Here is a 6,761-nt window from a genome sequence, read left to right as displayed (position 1 = left end):
GAATCTTCCCAGCCCAGCAACTGAACCCATGTTCCCTGAATTGGCAGTAGGATTCTTAACCATTGGACCACCAGGGAAGTCCTCTTATACCTCTTATTGATTTATCTTCTCTCACTGCTTTGCCTAATGCCTCCAGTACAATGTTGAATAGTAGAGGACCTCTTTGATTTATTGTTGATCTTATGGAAATGCCCTTAGTTGTTCAGTCGCTAAGTTGCAACCCCATGAGCTGCAGCTTGCCAGGCTTCCCTGTCCTTCACCATCTCCTGGAGTTTGCTCAAACTCATGTCCATTGAATCATCCAACCATCTCATCCTCTGTCACTTCCTTCTCTGTTCCTCCATCTTTCCCAGCATCAGGGTCTTTTCCAACAAGTCTGATCTTCATATCAGGTGGCCAAAATATTGGAGCTTCAGTTTCAGCATCAGTTCTTCCAATGAATATCCAGGGTTGGTTTCCTTTAGGATGACTGGTTTGATCTCCTTGCTGTCCAAGGAACTCTCAAGAGTCTTCTCCAACACCACAATTCGAAGGCATCAGTTCTTTGGCACTCAGCCTTCTTTATGGTCCAACTCTCACATCCATACATGACTACTGGAAAAACCATAGCTTTGACTAGATGGACCTTTGTTGGTGAAGTAATGCCTCTGGTTAATGTCTGGGTTTGTCATAGCTTTTCTTCCAAGGAGCAAGTGTCTTTTAATTTTGTGGCTGCAGTCACCATCTGCAGTGATTTTGGGAGCCCAAGAAAATAAAATCTAATTTCCCCATTAAATTAGACTCTAGCTTTAGGAACAAAGTATATATATTTTTATCATCTCAAAAAACCTCTTATCCGGTTGCCCTGGTGGCTCAGTGGTAAAGAATCTTCCTGCCAATACGGGAGAGATGGTGGGTTCAACTCCTGATCTGGGAATATCCTACATGCTGCAGAACAACGAAGCCTGTGCACCGCATCTATTGAGCACAGCTCTGCTCTAGAGCCTGGGAGCCGCCGCTACTGAAGCAGCCCATACTGAAGGGCTACTGAAGTGTGCCCCACAGCCTGTGCACCACAACTAGAGAAAAGCATACCCAGCAGCAAAGACCCAGCACAGCCAAATAAACAAATAAATAAAATTATTTTTTTATAAAACCACTCATCAATTTCACTCCAGAGCCTTCTATCTGTCACATACTTGTTGTGGCTTTGAGGAAGTCCTGTAAACCTCTGTCTGGGACCCCAGTTTCATCCTTTGCCAAACAGAGGATGGTCAGTGGCCTCCTGGGGTTCTGGGGTCATCTGACTAACAGGACATAGCAGTGAGTGTCCACTGGGGGATGAGGGAGAACAGTATCCTGCCTCCAGTATCACTCAGCTCCTTCCCCTGAGCCTGTTCAGCACAAACCTCCTTTGCACTGAGGCCTGAAGTCAGCCAGCAGCTCAGGATAGCTGTAACCATTTAGGAGAGTGAGCCTGTGTATACTAATTAGTTGATGTAAAGATCAAACTCAGATTCTAACCAGATTTTCTAAGATAAGCACTTTGCAGAGAGAAATGGACCTGAAAGCAGGTGTCTGGAGGATTAAAATGGCATTCAGTCTGCTAGGCAACTGCATTGTAGAAAGACTTCTTTATTTAAAAAAAAAAAAAAAAAGCTGTGGCTGCAGTCAAAATCTGGGGGAAGGTTGAGAGAGGACGGGGAGGAGAGGTAGCTTGTATACAGACCCACAGCAGGAAAGTCTGGCTGAGAATATAGCTCCAAGCAGGGTGGCTCAAGGAGAGGGATCTGGGGTGGTACTAAGACCCTGGAGAGTCTTAGTAACAGGGGGACTAAAGGTGTCCTGGGTTGGACCAGTGTCACTCAAATATTTGTGTCTGCCTGGAACCTGTGAACGTGACCTTATTTGGAAACAGGGTCTTTGCAGATGTAATCCAGTTTAAGGTGGAGCCCCACTATCTTAGGGCGGGCCAGAATCCAATGGCTGATGTCCTTATAAGACACGAAAAGCTTGGACACAAAGGGAAGATGGGCATGGGAGGATGGAGGCAGAGACTGGAGTGATGCTGCTACAAGCCGAAGAACGCCAAGGACTGCCGGTGTCTTAGTCCCAGCTGATATAATAAAACAAAATATCACAGATTGGACTTCCCTGGCAGCACAGTAGATAAGAATCTGCCTGCCAATGTAGGGAACATGGGTTCAATCCCTGGTCGGGGAAGATCCCACGTGCTAGAGAGCAACTAAACCCGAATACCACAACTAGTTGCAGACCCCACACGCTGCAACTGCTGAAGCCCAAGTGGCTAGAGCCTGTTCTCAACAAAAGAAGCCACCACAATGAGAAACCCCATGCCCTGCAACTAGAGAAAGCCCAGGTGCAGCAACAAAGACCCCCTGTAACCAAAAATTAAAATAGATAAATTAATTTTAAAAATAGCACAGACTGGGGGGGCTTAGATGGCTGCCTTCTTCCTGTGTTCTTACATGGCAGAGAGACAAAGAGACAGAAAGCTCTTGTCTTTCTTCTTATAAGGGCACTAATCCCATGATGGGGGCCCCACCCTTATGACCCCATCTAAACCTGATTACCTCCCGAAGGACTCAAGTCCAATCACATTGGAGATTAGGGTTTCAACGTTTGGATTTGGAGAGACAGGTATTCAGTTGATAACAGCCGGGAACCACCAGAAGCCAGAAGAAACAAGGAAGTATTCTCCCCTAGACCCTTCTGAGGGAATGTGTTCTGCGGATACCTTGATTTCAGATTTCTAGTGTCCAAGACTGTGAGAGAATAAATTTCTTTTCTTCTCTTTGGAGGGTGTATCAGTCAGTTCATCAAGCTGAAAAGATAGCCTTATCAACGGATAGCAATTATCTGCTTTATACTGTCAGGTCTTAACTTCATAGAGCAAATCAGTAAGAATCACGTATTGTGAAAATGCAGCTGTCTCACACACAGAACCAACAGCGTGGAATCATACCTGACCTAGACTGGGAGCATCTTCACTAGTATCTGACTCCTGCCTCCCTCCCCAGCTTCACCGGGGATCACTCTCCCCTTGCTCAATATACTGTAGTCTCTCTGGGTAACGTTCAGCTTCTTGATAACGCCAAGCTCTTCTCTGCCTCAGGGTCTTTACACATGCTTCTCCTGCCTGAAAAGCTCTTCTGGCTCTTCACATGATGAGCTTCTCCTTGTCCTTCAGACCTTGCCTTCGATGCCAACTCTTCTGAGAAGCCTTTCCTGACCACCCTATCCATTAGGGCAGAATAATACCCCTCCTTCAAAGACATCAACTTCACAGTCCCAGGAACCTGTGAATATAGTGAGTTTCCTGCAAAGGGGAATCAAGGTTGCAGATGAAATTATGTTTGCTAATCAACTGATTTCATGACATCATCCTGGATTATCTGGGTGGGTCCAGTGTAATAGTAAGGGTCCTTAAATGGGGATGGTGACTGCAGCCATGAAATTAAAATATGCTTGCTCCTTGGAAGAAAAGCAATGACACACCAAGACAGCGTATTAAAAAGCAGAGACATTACTTTCCTACAAAGGTCTGTGTAATCAAAGCTACAGTTTTTCCAGTAATCATGGACAGATGTGAGAGCTGGACCATAAAGAAAGTTGAGCACTAAAGAAATGATGCCTTTGAACTGTGGTGTTGGAGAAAAGTCTTGAGAGTCCCTTGGTGAGCCAGGAGATAAATCCAGTCAATCCTAAAGGAGATCAGTCCTGAATATTTATTGGAAAGACTGATGCTGAAGCTGAAGCTCCAATACTTTGGCCATCTGATATGAAGAGGCGATTCATTGGAAAAGACGGTGATGCTGGGAAACACAGAAGGCAGGAGGAGAAGGGGGCAACAGTGGATGAGATGGTTGGATGGTATCACCAACTCAATGGACTTAAGTTTGAGCAAACTCTGGGAGATAGTGAAGAACATGAAGCCTGGTATGCTGCAGTCCATGGGGTCAGGAAGAGCTGGACACAACTGAGCAATTGAAGAACAAAATTGGGGATGAGAAAGGCAGAGGATTCAAACCTGGCATTCTGAAGATGCCATCTAAGAGATGGCATTGTGAGAAAGCCTTGACTGACCATCGCAAGCTTTGAAGATGGAAGCAGGTGCCAGGAGCCAAGAAATATAAGTGACCTTTAGAAGCTGGAAAAGGCAAGGATGCTTATTCTTCCCTGGAGCCTCCAGAAAGGAATGTGTATCTGCCAACACCTTGATCTTAGCACAGTGAGATCCATCTTGGGCTTCTAACCCCCGTAACTGTCAGGTAATATATCTGTGTTGGTTTTTAATGTATATGTATTTATTTGACTGCACTGTCTTAATTGTGGCATGAAAGATCTTTAGTTGCTGCACATGAACTCTTAGTTGTGGCATATGGGATCTAGTTCCCTGACCAGGGATCGAACCCAGGCCCCCTGCATTGGGCGCTCAGAGTCTTAGCCACTGGACCACCAGGGAAGTCCCACATCTGTGTTGTTTCAAGTCACTAAGTTTGTAGTACTTTGTTACAGCTGCCAGAGGAAACCAATACAGACCTTAACCTCAGTGCCAACCCCTGATGGAAGCCTCCTCTGACCCCCAAATCCAGAGTAGCACCCCCTCCCTCATCCAGTTACTCTCTCAGGCACCTCTGTGCGCTAAGCACTGTTTTAGGCACTAGGGATAACAGCAGTGAACAAGACGTTAAAAATCCCTGCCCTCGGGACTTCCCGGGCGGTCCAGTGGTTAAGATTCCAGGCTGCCAATGCAGGGAGGCACGGGTTCGATCCCTGGGTGGGTAACTGAGATCCCACATGCTCCATGGTGAGGCCAAAAAATAAAACAGAAACTGAAAAAAGAAAAAAAAAAAACCACCTTGCCCTCACAGAGCCTGCACAAGGGGGCAGGCAGGGAGAGACAATAAACAAATGAGAAAAATAACTGGTGTGCTGAGAAGTCTAAGGAGGAAAAGCAGACCCAGGAGGAGGGCAGGGGAGGAGGGGGTCCTGGGGTCAGGGGAGTGTGCGTTGTAAATGGCATGGTGCCTGACGGCTCTCCAGGGAGGGAGGGGGCCAAGCAGAGGGGAGAAAGCAGGATAGCAAGTGAGTGGCCAGTGCGGCCATCTAATTCATCATGCAAACCGGGGCCTCAGAGTGGAAGCGACACCATTAATAACCGTGCTGGCCAAACAGGCAAGAACCTACGCCGTCTCTCAGCGCAGGGTCGCTGGCAGCTGGATCACAGTGGCTGAAGGAGGGAGTAGGGGGTCTGCGAGGCAAGGACTGGGCTTGGTATGGCCTTGCAGGTCACAGTGAGAAGGCTGGCTTTTACTCCAGGAGAGGTGGAAAGTTATGGGAGAGTTTTGAGCAGAATACTATGGGTTTACGTTTAAAAGGATTTCCCTAGCTGGCACGGTGAGAACTGACCCTCGGGGCAAGAGGGCAGAGGCAGGAGGCTGGTAAAGACACCTGGGGTCCCCAGGGGCCCCTGCGTGGTGGACTTGGGGGAACAGAGTCTGACGACAGAGATGAGAGGATGTCTTCGGACCGGAAGTGGGGCGAGGGAAAGGGGAGCCAAGGATGGCAGCTCGCCTCCTGCAGGGACTTTCCTAGCCTGTGAGTTTCTGACCCCCTTGTCTTCTTCCCCTGTGTAGACGGAAGACCTGTGGAGTGGGGACCCTGTCTGGCTTGCTCAGCACCCAGCTGTCTGGAGTACAATAGCATGCTATTGTGCCAATAAGAAATCGGAAACAAATTAAATAGATGGTTTGCCCAAATCATTGTTTTCTCAGGAGCAAAGTCCAGGTCGTCCAACACCACCTTCAGAGCACCTGGCTGTAGACTGATTGCCTCCCTGCTTCACATTCTTGGTCCGTTTCCTCGCCTTTGTTTGAAACGTGGTGCGAGGGGAAGTAAGAGCCTTGGAAGTGCTGGGGTTAGAAAGCACAGTTACAAATGATTGGGAATTAATTTCACAAGGAAAAGCTCTGAGTGCCCCTGATGTGGGAAAGGGCACTGAACTGGGCTGGACCCCAAAGAATCAGGAGCATCACCTCTGTTCCCACCATCAGGACTGACGGGACAGCGAGGACAAGTCTTCTGAACTCCCTGCTTTCACTGCCACTGCACAAGGGAGGACGGTCTTGCCAAGCGGAGTTATTTGTCCTAATAATTCAAGAGGAAAGCAGGCATGGTTCTGAATTGCCTTACCAAGCTACCTTTTTCCTTGCCTGAATTTTCTGTCCTCCCTCGGAATCCATCCAGTAGCACTGCCTGGTGAGACGCTGACGGTGGAGCTGGGTCAGGGAAGGTGGGAGAAAGGAGCTGCCTGCAGCTTTCTGAGAAGGCGTCTTGGTTCTCTCTCTCAATTTAGGTCATGGATGATTTCCACGCTGTCGCCAAATGTGAGCTTGGTTCTGTGTGTGAGGCAGCTGCATTTTGGTACTGTGTGATTCTTGCAGATTTGTTCAATGAAGTTGTTGGAGATCTCACAGAATCCATCAGATGAATCACTGCTCATTAATAGGTCACCTTTTACACTTGCTGAATGGACTGGTCTACCCTTCAGAGAGAAGGGATGGACTTATCTGGCCAATTCTTAAATCATCATCTTGAGAGACTGAATATAGCTCATGAGAGACAAACCAGGTGGCGCAGTAGTAAAGAACCCATCTGCCAACGCAGGAGACGTAAGAGATAAGGGTTTGATCCCTGGGTCAGGAAGATCCCCTGAAGTAGGAAATGGCAACCCGTTCTAGTATTCTCGCCTGGGAAAT

The sequence above is a fragment of the Odocoileus virginianus genome, chromosome 23 (genome assembly GCF_023699985.2).
Source record: "Odocoileus virginianus isolate 20LAN1187 ecotype Illinois chromosome 23, Ovbor_1.2, whole genome shotgun sequence".
NCBI lineage: Eukaryota > Metazoa > Chordata > Mammalia > Artiodactyla > Cervidae > Odocoileus > Odocoileus virginianus.
This window is presented reverse-complemented; position numbering follows the sequence as displayed.